We start from the raw sequence: 13692 nt of genomic DNA, 5'->3' as shown, positions 1-13692 counted from the left end.
GACTTAAAATGGGATTTGCAGCTGTGTTTCTGAAGGCAGGATTGATTAAATTCTATAGGAATTTACACTGCAATCTGAGTCATTCATCTCATCAGATATTCCAATTCCTTGTGACTCCCGATGCCACTGATTCTAACCATAAATGTACAAGACATCCCCTTAAAGAACTTTAGATTTTATTAAACTTTTTTTTTTTTTTGTATTGCCTATGTATGCCTCATGAACCACATAAGGGAAGAGATGCTAGATTGATGAGATCCTAGTCAGCAAGTATTGACACAGGCATTTCTTCCTTTTATTTGGGCATAAACTTTTCTCTTGTGCAGAAGGCATTTGGTAACCTAGTTTTTAATCTATTTTCTGAGCAGAAGGGGGAGAGAGGTTTTAAAATGTGATCAGTACTCCAGAAGAGCATTATTGAAGTTTAGATTTGGTTCACGGAGTAGCCTAAAGGCTTGAGTTATTTGTTTAGATCCTACTTTATATAATTGTGTTGGATTTATCAATGAAAAATGTATTATCCTTCAATGCATATGAAGAGCAGGTGGAGAAGGAGTATAAGGGGAAGGTAGGGAAAGGGAAGTTTTTTTTCCCATTTGTGGAAGAAAACAGGTTCTTAATCATGTACAGTTGATCTTACAAGGTTGTATAAAGTACTAGGTATTTTCAAATGTCACAGCAGCACTCAGCAGCTTCCAAGTGTAACCCAGGTACACCCCAAAATGTGCTTCTGTCCCTTCAGTTGGAGGGGATAGGTGGTTAGGCAGAAGTACTACCAGAGGGGTCTGCTGTTTAGGCCAGCTCCCCCTCTAATCCTCTATAGAGTCAGGCCAGGATAAATTAAATATTTACAGGTTTATTAATATGCAGGTAACAATATTTACAGATGTATAAGAAAGTATTGGTGAATATATACAATATACAGATCACTCAAATACCATTATGCTCTATAATTAAAGACCCAAGGGACCACAATCTCAAGAAGGTTTGGGTCCTTAGGCAGGTAAGCAGCTGTCAGCAACAGGTAAGTATAACAAAGCAGATAAACACAGGTATCAACAGGTATGTTTAGAAGAGAACAAGAAGAAGTAAATACAGGCAAATATTGAATAGATAACATAAGATAGACACCTTGCCGGGCTAGATAGACACCTTGCCGGGGTCGTTTGACCCCAGTACTCTGTCCTGCCCATGGTAGGGGATTGGACTTGATGATCTGCTCAAGTCCCTTCCGACCCTACCAACTATGAAACTATAAAACTATAACCCAGGTCACATTAAAGAATAACAATACATAAATAACTATTTTAAAATATGAAGCGCAAGTCTGCCCCTTTCCAGGTACCCACATGGCCAAATACACTCGGTGTTCCTTAGGGTGCCTAACCCTGACACCTCTCCTAGGGGAGAATAATGGGAGGGCTCCCGTACCTTCTCAGCCCCTGCTGGGCTCCTCCCCACCAGTCACTGATCTCTTGGGACCTCCCCCTCTCAGGGTTTCCTCACCTGTGAGGACCCATTCCCCAGGTACTCACAGATCTGGGGAGCAGACTGGAGACATAGATGCCTTGTCAGGGCCACCTGGAGCCCTGCCTTCTGTTCTCCATTAGAGCTTGGGACATTGTGCGGGTACTGAAACCCAGACTTTGCCTTCTGCCCTTCTCTGGGGCTCGGGCCACCTTGTGCAGGTCCTAAAATCTAGGCCATGGGGGAACTCAGCCCCAAAGTGCTGGTGCCTCCTGGGTGCTCTGCCTCATGCCAGGGATGGGGTTGCAAACCTGAGCGGCCTGGGGCTGCTCCCAGGGTTTTGGATGCTGTGCACTGCTTCGTGCACTGAGTCCTCAGCCACAGGCTGAGGGTAGCAGACCTGAGCCACCACATGCAGCTCCCAGGGTCAGGTGACTCCCATGTGCACCTGGGTTCTCAGTCACACGTCAAGGGGACCAGACCCGAGCTGCCGTGTGCGGCTCCCAGAGTCTGGTGGCCCTGTGAACCACACTGTGCACCAGCTGGGGCTGTAGCCAAAGATGATTGCTGCTACGGGTCCTATTGAGGGAGTCGTCAGGAGCTGTTCTGGGCTACAGCTGCTGCCTGCTGGGCAGGTCTCTCCAGCTCTTCTTAGCCCCTCCGCCACTTCTCTGATTGGGGAGGGATTCCCCCCATTACTGCTCCTGACCAGCGAGGGAGCCAGCAGGGAGTTGATAACACAACCATTAGCAACCCATCAAGAAAACAAAAGCCAATCTCATAATTCAACTTCTTAAACAACTTTTTTTCCAATGAAGGAATGGAGGGACATTACCAGCTGACCTGTTCATTAGCTTCAAAAAGCCTTAACTGGATACTGTCCTGTCTACCTTTGTCCTGTCTGCCTGACAGACATCTCTCAGCATCAGCTAGCATACCACATGCTGGCTATGGTCCATGCTGTGGGAGAGGGAAGATGGGGGCTACCTGCTTCAGCAGCAAGTAGTGGGGGTGGGTGGGCAAGGGAAAGCCAGGCAGACACTACTGTGCCTGCAGTTTTTGCTGGAGCTCCAGCTAGGGAGCAGAGGGGTGGGGCCAGATCTGCTTCAGAAAAGACAGCCCCACCCAGGGCTGCAAAGCATCTGGAATCCTGGGAGACTCCAGTTTAAGTTAAACCAGGAAGGGCTCTGGGAGAGAGACTGCATAAAGCGTTCTGACCCAAATTAATTAAGTCTGATACTACATTCAATCAGGTTTATCTCAAACCAGTTTCAGCCATTTTCCAACTGATTTATGTGTACTGAACATCTGTTCTATTACAGATTTAAACCAGTTTCTGATCACTTAAACCAGTTTATGTGTAATGTCAGCCCCTATGGGGCTGGATCAGTCTGGTCCCACACGCGGCCACCATGTATGGCCAGGAACCTGGGCAGAAAAGCTATTGAGCCAGGTGGGGCTGGCTGCACATACTGCCACCGTGTGCTACCAGGGCCTTGTATGGGAGCTGTATGTTATGGACTGGGTGGGGCTGGCCGCACATGATTCTACCACATGCAGATCTAGGGACTGGCACATTCCATAGACTCTTAACCCCTCCCTCATACATACATACTGACACCCTCCCACACACACTCTGACCCCCACCATAACCCCCACACACCCATACCGTCCTACAGCGCCTGCTTACCCCAACCACATACCCCACACCCATACCCCTCCACATCCACCCTCCACCCTCCCCCACACAACTCGCCCACCATATTCACACCACACATACCCCATGCCCCTCCACACACCCACTCCCCAACCCCCCCCACATAAACTTCTTTACCACCACACACAATATAGAAGAATAAGACTGTATTTTAAGCTATTATAGAATCACCTGAAGATAACACTATGCAAATACACATTAATCAGGACAATTATTTTTTAATACAATTAAAATAAGTTAGAGTAAATGTTTGATTTTTTTTAGTTTATGAGTACACTCTCCCTCCCAAAAGGAGTACTTCTGGGGCAAGAGGAGGGAGTTCTGGTGGCAAAGGTCAGGGGTTAGGGGTTGGAACTTTCAGTCCCAAGATGGCAACCAGGGATAGAGCACACGTCAAGGGACATGGCTACGCTTGTGACCCTTGACAGCTCATCAAAACTCATTAAGTGGCTCTGCAGGCAAAATAAATGCCTGCCTCTGCCCTAGGCCGCTTACAGATGTGAAAATACCCCCCCACCAAAAAAAAAAAAAACAAAAAAAACCAAACAAACCAGTGTCTTACTTTTAGCTCAGCACACGCCTGCACAGAGCACAGTAATCTTGACCCAGCTCACCAAACTTCTGTATAGATCTCATGAGCTAAAAAGCAGAGGGCACTGAGGTCAGGCCTGGGCTCTGGTGGGCAGGGGGGGAACCAGTCCCAGCTCTGAGGCAGCTGCCTCCCAGCCCCATGCCCTGATCAACTGATCAGGTCATGGGGATGGGAAGCAGCTGCTTGGGAAAAGGGACAGTTCCCCACCCGCTTCTGCCTGGGCTGACTGGGAGCAATTTTCTCCCAGTCAGCTGTTGGTCAGCTGTCTATGTGTGCTACTTTGCAGTAGCTACTGTATAGTTGATCTACTACCTGTAGATACAGGCAACTAACTTACTGTACCATAAATGCTTCACATATGTCAACAGTGACACTTTATGGTGCAGTACATTAGTCTACTGAACAGTAAAACATCTCCTGTAGATGCATCCTATGGCACTGAAGCTAGCACCAGTACATACTATTTGAAGATATAGAGTGAAGAAACCTTTGAATTCCCAGTTGTCCTCCAGGTTTCCAGTAAATTTCACTTCCAGTATTTTTTACCCTTTCATTCTTCCAATCATGGTATATTTTTAGTTTGTGTTATTCTTGGATGTATGTTTCTTCTGCTAAAAACTCAGCAAGAATAAAAGAAGTTGACATAGGTCTGCTAAATAAAGAACTATTGTCTTATAGTGATATCACCATATATGATAAAAAGAAATGAAAGGTCAATCTGGGAAGAAATTATTAGAAGCCAGAGTAATTTACTGAACCTGAAAACCAACTTTAAATACTGGCCTGAATGGTTAAGTGAGGGAACTGTTCTAGTAGACAGATAAACTGCGTCATTATAACCTGACACCATGTGTAGTCATTCAGACAAGTGAAAAATGAATGTAAAACTACCATTTGATTTTATTTGGCATCTATTTTATTACATAAATGGTTACTCGTGTTCTGGAAAACAACAAGAAAAAAATCCAGGTTAGTCAGAAGAACTGTCATTCTAATGATAATCAGGGTATTTCATATAATATATCACAGAAAAATGTGGATTTTGGTTTATTTATAATCAGGGTATTTTCTGTGATTAAAATTAAATACCCCCAATTTTTGGATTTTAAAAGTTACCCAAAATCCACATTTTTCTGTGATGAAAATGAAATGCCACATATATATATATGTGGCATTTCATTTTCATCACAGAAAAATGTGGATTTTGGTCTATTTTTTTTAATACAAAAAGTGGGTATTTTTTTATCAGAGAAAACCAGGATCCCTGATGATAATGGTACTTTTTTTTTTTCCTGTAACAAAGTGTTTTCAGAAGTGTCTTATGGAAAATAGGTTTTTGTAATCTCCTACAGAGTTTATATTGCACCTGGAATACATGTTGGTTGTAAAAATGTCTAGGAATGCTATAATGCCCCATTAAGGACTTGTGTTTTTATTGGATTTTCTATAGCGATCTGTTCTTTCCTTTCCTATTCATTTCTGCAGCATATTTCCATAACGTAGAACTGTCTAGCCCTGTAGGTCAGAAAGGTTAAACAACCAACAACCAAGATCAGCGATACTCATCCCTTTAACCAGTGTAGCATGCCTCGCTGAACTGCTCACAACCTTCATAGATATGCCCGTAACCAATGTCACTTTTATGGACAAACTTTTCACTGTCTGCAGCACTAGATAGATACAGTACCTTCAGAAGAAAAAAAAAATTAAAGTGTTTTTTACTTTTTTTTTTCAAAAAGGTACCTACAATTATGAGTCTTACAAGAAGATTAAAACGAAACATTTCTGGATTGAAATTATAATGCAAGCCTTCTGATCAGCATGTACACTACTTGCAACGAAAAGATTATTTTAAATAAAAAGCTTCTGCTTTACTTATCAAATGTTAAAAAGCAGCCTTCAATAATTCTGAAAATGAGGTCTTAAACTACTGGGAGTTTATTTTTCAAGCTTATCATGATTCTTGATGGTTGCACAGTGGTATCATAAACAATTTAAACTACATTTGTAAAGCTAATGATCAATGCATACTTTTTTATATGTTTGTGCTGCATTACTCTTTTGTTGTTGCTGGTTGTATGCTTGGTTGGCTGTGTTCATATTGTTCATTTACTTTACAAAACTCACTAATTCTCTTACCCTTGGGACTTCCAAAGCTAAAATCAGGCTTACGACCTGCAACTATTCTAGGTCGTATTCAAGGACAGCCATTCTATTTAGACAAACCTAACTAAGGTTAGGTCAATCTAAATGTTGATTTGTGAAGGCATTCATGGGGGTTTAAACCACCGAAAAATGGCAATCTAAGGTAGTTAAAATTAAAACGTGAACTAGCTATGATTGGGAACAGGTTAACCCATTTATTGTATGCCTGACAACATTTGTGGAGCAGCCCTTGGGCTGGTAAAGCCCAGCTGCTCACCCCAGCTCCAGGAGTGTGCTCTTCCTCCCCTTCCCCTGAATATGACTAGGCTATTTTTAACCCGCTACCCCCTCCTAAGAAACCCCTTCATAGACCTGTCACAATCCAATCCTCACGATCCCTCCTGCACCTCCCTGCACCCTGAGTTACTTATACTGCTTTCTCCATGCAGCTCCCAGGAGCATCAAACAGCTGTATGTAACACTCCTGGTCTATGCTGGCACAGCTTAGCCATGTGAATGTATATCAGGTACAGAGAATGGCTATATACACCTTAAGATTTCTCATAGTTGATGTTCACCTAGCACTTCCATGAAAATCCTCTTGTGGATTTGCCAGGAAGCTAATTTAGTATTGACCAGTTTGTTTTATTTTCACTATTTATTTATAATTCTCTGTGAGTTTGACTTGATCTTTTTTAGCGTATTTGTGATTAGTTGCTAAGGGATCTGATTCAATGATATTTGAGTCACTGGTGCCTAGTTACTAAATGGTCTTTATCTTTAAAATTTGAGTTATGTTCAAAGCTTTTGTGCTATATCTTGGGAACTTAAATTCTGATGTTAGCGTGCATTTCCACATAACTCTTCACGTAAGCTTTATCTTTTTTCTTTTGCTCTCATGTGATTGATAAGAGGAGGCTGTGCTCTGCAAAACAGCTTCAACAACAGCTGGCATGTAGGGCAGATTCTTACTGATGGATCCACAAAAGTCCAGTGATGTTGCTTTAGGTCATTGACTGACAGGGGGTTACTCTGTTTTGTAACGTGCTGCATAATAATCACCCAGAGTTCCTTGCATTGAGTCTGCTGTGTTCCCTGGATAGCTGCCTGGAGAAGGTTAGGATGTATGCACCAAATTTGCAGAACAGTATTTTTGTGCGCTAGAAAATAAAATTGTTCTTTATTAACAATCTGCTATTTACAATTTTGTGAACAGGTGGAAAGTACTGGCCTCACAGGGACATTTGTTCCGGACAACATGCAAATAGTGAAAAGCACAAACAGCGGAGGCTTTAAAGGGAGAATATGTTCTGAGTGAAGTTGGCATAATGGAAGATTTGAGAGAAATAGAGGTGAGTAAGACTTTGGGGAAGGGGTCATGCATGATTCAACTACCTTATTTCACTTCAAAGCAAGTCATAATTATTTCAATCATAAGGATAGGCTTTTAACAGTTTATACAAAAGGGATAAAATACATGTATAATACAAGTGCAATTATACAGACATTCTTCTCTGAACTGTTATGAAGGAGGGGTTATAAGATCTTTAGAAAGAACAACTTTTGTCTGATCTGACTTTTTTTCCTCCTTTCTCCTATCCATGTGTAATATTCAACTATAGTGCCTTTTTGTCTCTTGGAAAATTTGGAAGCCAACTTAGACAACCTCTGTTCAGTTTAAGGTCAGCTGAATGTGTTTGGACACTTGCTAAAATTAAACATTTCCAAAGCCAAGAGTATTACTTCCACCCTCTGTCTGTCTAAACCATTTAAACTGTTTAATTCATCAAATCAAGGCCTCTCTCATTATCATGATATGTTTTACAATGTTTAGTATAATGGGGTCCTGAAATCTATAGTATAATACAAACAACAATAATAGAAAATAAATATGTAGTTAAACATGTCAGGCTCTTACCTAGTGTCCCACCATAATATGCTACATAGAGCATCCTCTAAAGCATGCCCATGCTGTACCTAAGATATATGATCAAACAGGTTTTTATCAATCAAGGGGTTATATTTTTGATGTTGTAGGCTTCAATGATACTTTCTTAAACCATCCTTAAGGCTTTCCATTTGACATCTGAGAATCAGAGAATAAAGAGAAGTATTCTGTTCTTTAAAAATGCACTTTCATTTCTCATCAAACATTAAGCATGTCCCCACTCTCTTTTTTTTCCTTTGGCAGGTAAGGACATCCTAGGACAAGGGTGTTTTGTTTTAAAATAAAGGCCAGATCAATCTCTGAGTCTCAAAAAAACAATTGTAGCTCACTGGAGATGTAGTAATGGAACTCTGTGGATCAAACTTGGGCAGTCTTCTAGTAGAATTGATTATGATCACAAAGACCATTTCAAAGCAAAGAAAATAGGACACACAGCTCAGGTGGTTGAATAATGAGCATTGGTGGACATTGAAGATCAAGTTAGAATTTCAGGTGGGGCGCACAGATTTCAGGTGGAGCCCTGTGGGCTGGATGGAGTCGCCTGGTGGGCTGGATCTAGCTCACGGGCCATATTTTTCCCAACTTAGTCTAAACCCTGCTTAAGTGTTTTGCATGTCCATTTAATTAAATAATCTCTTTTCCATAATGCCTATTGTCAAATCTCCATCTTAGGTGAATGATTAGGAAGCTAAAAGGAAGGAGAACGAAGGAAGCAAATAATCTCTCCCCACTATGTGTAGAAAAGTAGATAAATAGATCCCAAGGGACTGAAGAAAGCTAGAAGACCAATAGAAGACCAATGGATGTCTATACATGTGTTCAGAGGTGAAGGGGGACAACTTATTTACAGCCTTAGTTAAAGATCCCCTGCAGCCATTTTGAAATGCTGGGGGCTTAACACATGTGACACTGAGGCAATGCTGAAGTGTTTTAATTAGAATGCTAATGAACATGCCTATAGCACCCAATGAGGCTTCCCTGGGCAGGGAAAAGTTCATGCTATATACCTTTTTTATCCAGTCAGTGGGGGGAAGTTTAGCCAAAAGTAAAGTGAAGACTCAGCTAAGAGTGTGACAGAAATCCAATTGACTAAGTTTTGTTGTTAGAAAGGTTTCTTATGGTGGTGAAGAGATGGGCTTTGTGACAGTTGAGACAGTCTGTATTTTGCCCCGATCTTAAATCCCCTGCTGACCTACAACGAGTTGCCTGGCTGAATGCATTGAATCTATTTGAATTTATTTAAACTTCCCAGTTTCCTGGTCAGTGTAAAGCAGCCAGCATAACACCCGTAGTGTAGCACAGTAGTCTGACAATTGATGTGAAATCCCTGACTGAGAATACCAGAGAAAAAAATACACTTGTTGCAGTCTGGTAAGATTCAGTGAGACAGAGGAAGTTGGAGATAGCAAGTTTGTAACACATGGGGCGTGTCTACCTATGTGCATTTACTGTAACCAGAATTACTGTGTAGTGCAGGTGCCCATCTATATGTGTATGCCCATACTGTGCAGTAAATATGGTGAATTACACTTCCTTGAGTGCAAATTTGATACCTGCATCAAATTTATGCCCGGTTAGCAGGGATCCTGACTTTCTCTGATTTAAAAAAAATGCACTTTAAAAAAGTAAAAAAGTAACCCCAAATCCACATTTTTCTGTGATTAAACTGAAACACCACTTATATATATATATTAGTGATGTTTCATTTAAATCATGGAAAAGTGGATTTGGGGTTACATTTTTTTAACTGAAAATTGGGGATTTTTTTGAAAATCAGAGAAAACCAGGATCCCTGCCAGTTAGTTACTGCATAGTAATGCATATGCAGACACGTTACTGTGCAATAACTCAGGGAGCCTCCCTGCTGGGTCTGCCCAGCCACTAAGGGACTAGCCTGAGCCCAGCCAAAAGGCTCCTGGCTGGCTGCCTCTCCTGGCTTTGACTTGGGACTAAAGTTAGTCCCAAGGGCTGGCAGCCATGTGGCCAGAGTCTGGAGCTCCCCTTGGTGGCCAGAGGGGCATATGGCAGGCTGCTCTGACCTGAGACTAAATTTAGTCCCAAGTCACCTGCACATGTAGACACCATCCCATTCCCACTTACTGAACAGCAATTTACTGCACAGTAAATTTAAGCCTGAGTAAATGCATGTGCCCTTGCAGGAGTAGCTGCATAAAGTCTCCTGCATTGCAGTATTCCTTGCAATGTTTAAGAACTGGAGCTGGGTAAAAAGTGTAACAGAAACAATCCTGAATTACACATATTAAATGCAAAATCAACCAAATCAGTAAAGCAGATTTCCAGATATTTCTTTTGTGAAGACTAAAGATTCAGCAGTTGTATTAATGCACTGGGCAAGGAAGACCATGACTCTCAGGAATATCTAAAGCATGCATGGAAATGTAGTGCTAGAGCATTGTTTAAGAGAGGACTAAAAATCATGACAAGAAAGCCTGATACACTTCCTACTAGTTTTACACTCAGATAACACCAATTACAAGTTTTCTTGCAATTTTTTCCAGTACTATTGCATTAAAAAAAAATTAAACGAAAAAATACATTTAAAAAAAATATTTACCGGATTAGACTATAAAAACAGTATTTAAATTGTGAGCATTTAAAAAAACCCCTATATTTCCTAATCAGGGAATATAGTAAGAAACTTTGCATAAGAGAAAAGAACAAGATATTTTCACTGTATTTTTAGCAACATATAGATGTCCCATTTCTTAGTGTTTGGATCCAATTTGGGGATTTATCACAATTTATATATATCAGGACAGATTCATTCCAGGACTGGCTATTTCCAACCACTTTGTCAACATTACTCGGGTATAAAAGAGAATTAACTAGCTAGTGAAAGTCGTTGTGCAGCTGCTTTCATTCACCAAAGTAGTACAAATAAATAAGAGTAAAATTACTAAAATTTCCTGAAGGACAGTTCTAGTGGGTTCTGGGAAAGAGCTATCCTGGCATCTCAATGGAATTTTAAAAATCAGGATTTTATCCTAGTTTCTTGTTTTCTGTCCTAGAACAATGTGTACAGCCTCACAGCAGTACCAGACAGTAGCATAGTCAGATGTGCTGTGTCTTCTATAAGAATGCTACATCCTAAAGTGCAAGGAGTAGAATGTGGTAGACTTGGCTTATCATGCTGCTGTACATCCTCCTCTCTGGGAAGAGATAGAAGTTATTGGCACATGTGCAGGGCTGTATTAAGCTGACTTCATTAACCTGGCCACACTACCCTAGTTCAGGCAAACTCATGGACAGGAAGCACTGCTCCTGCCTTAGTACAGCTTCATGCATGCACAAATAGGAGCACTGTACTGGGGCAGTATTGTTCCAGTTCAGACTCGTATAATTTGAGAAGCTTTGAGACTGTCAGAACTGCTTCACCATCTTTTCTCCAGTTTTGTGCTCATCTTATTGTCTTCACTTCAGTGATTTAACAATGTTACACTGAATAGACCTGAAGGAATGGGATTGATTTTGGAAGCAGAATGAGCACAAAGGAGTATAAAATAAGGAAAATATTGTATATAGAGAGCTTGTAGTTGGACAACCTTGTTAAAAAAATGTCTCCACATTTTGCAATCTATTATTCATCTTTAGCTCTTGATACTATGTGCATCTAAAATGAGAAATACATCTTAATTGCATAAAATGCACTATTTTTTCTGGTAACTGAAATAATAATAAGAATAAAGAATGTTTTATGAGTCCATGTAACCTATGGAACCATATTAGACTCACAAATGTTCTGTCTTTATGCTTTTTAGTATGTTGCAACTCTGCTTGCAGGCCAATATGAAGACATACTATATATATATATATATATATATATATATATATATATATATATATATATATACACACACATACATATATATATATATATATATATATATTTGCATGGGCATGCAATATAAGACTCAGATGATGCATAAAACATAACATAACATAACTAGCTACTGAAAGTAATTTTTGGACCCATTTTAGGTATTTAAGATACATGTTTTAAAAAAAAAAATCCCCCCCCAGATTTATTGAATGGATGGTGAAAAAAAGAGAACAGTTAAAACTATATGTCAGTATGTTATGGAGTAAGATGCTTGCAGCTTCTTAAGAGCCACCTGTCAATTTCAAATTATAAAAAGAAAAGTAAAGTAGTCTGTTCACACTAATTATATCAACTTAGTTTGCAAGAAAGGACTGAATAATAAAACAAGCAGACTGAATCCTCAACTAGTACAAAAGTCTGTATAGTCTAATTAAGTTGCAGGGTGTTTGTGTGGGGGAGGAGGAAGATTCTTCTCCTTCACCAGCTCCCTTCAACCTCTTCTCCTATTTTTTGCATCTAATTTTTGAGGGGGAGTTAAGTGTTTATTACATATGTTATTCAAGGATTTACTTGCTTTTCTGTAGACAAGAGAATATGTAATAGTTTAGTAATCCCTTCCCCCTGTTTAAAAAAATATTTTTGCAATATTTGGGGTTTTTTTTAATGTTTAACACCCCCCCCCCACTCCCCCGATGGTGTGCTTGATTGATGCAGGATTCAAGTGCTGATGAACATATAGGACAGATAAGTTTGTGTCTGAGTGGGAGTGTAGTTTGCTCTCTGCAGGGAACATTCTGGTAGGGCTTTGTGGCTCATATGAGCTTCCATAACCACTTCCCACCATCCCCCCACCATCTCCCAACCACATGCATCTACAGCTGGCTGTAGTCTGTGCATAATGGCTGCTCAGCTGAAGTGGTCCTGGGTAGAGTGGCTGGGGTGGAGCTGTGGAGCCAGAAGAGGGGAAGGTGGTAGGTAGGGTTGGGGGGTCAATGCCAGGATTGGGTGGGGAGCAGGAGGGAATTGGGGCTGGCAGTAGTCATATTGGGAATTGGCTGGGGTGGCAGTATAGTGTGGGGCACAGTTGGAGGTACCATGGTATGGGAATAAGTAGGGGACCTCTGGGGTGGGGCATAACAGTGGAAAAACATTGCTGCAGTCAAGTAAGACTTTTTTTTTCTGGGCAAGAGATCAAGTCATATTTAGAAAGTTGGTGGTAAAACCTGATTTTTGAACCCAGATCTGGCATATTTAAATTATGTAAAACATCAGGAAAAACATAGATCAGTAAAAAAAAAAATTACTAATCAGTTAAAAAAAATGTTGGGTTGGCAACTTTAGAAAGAGCATTTTTAGGGCTTTGAAATTAAAAATCCTACAAATTGTTATTCACATACCAAAGATTTGAGGGTTGAGAATTCTCTGCCTAGAAGTGATGTATGTTTATAGCATTGGATGGAAATGCATAAATAAAATGATTTCACCATTTTTTAACCTAAAGAAAGTTAAGTAAATGTGGTTTGTCACATACCCTCAAATAAAACATGCACCTTGTTTTTGGAAGACAGAATGAAGAAATAAAGATTTTTTTTCCCCAGAGTCTTCACTGTTGGGGATGCCAACCCATCCCATGCCTTCAAAGAAGACTGCACAGAATGTAAAGGCATATTTAGACAAGGAAATGATCTATTTATTGAGAGTACAGGAAACCCACCTCCAATTCCCAGGATAGCTGTCTTGACCTAGACAGGAAGGGTCCATGTGCAGAGGTCAGTGGGAAGCAACAGCTAAACTGTATACCCCGCCCCATATTCTAGTTTCTTTCTCTTGTCATGCTTATGTCAAGGCCAGTCACCATTTTCTTTGCTGCATATCATTGCTCCATCTTTGTTGTTGTTTTAGCTTTTATAATTAGTGGCAACTATTATTATGATATCATTATGCATGAATGTAGATTTTGTTCCACTGTTGTGCAGGCACTC

Source organism: Alligator mississippiensis, chromosome 1, assembly GCF_030867095.1.
Source record: "Alligator mississippiensis isolate rAllMis1 chromosome 1, rAllMis1, whole genome shotgun sequence".
In the NCBI taxonomy this organism is placed as follows: domain Eukaryota; kingdom Metazoa; phylum Chordata; order Crocodylia; family Alligatoridae; genus Alligator; species Alligator mississippiensis.
Note: the sequence above shows the minus strand (reverse complement) of the source record.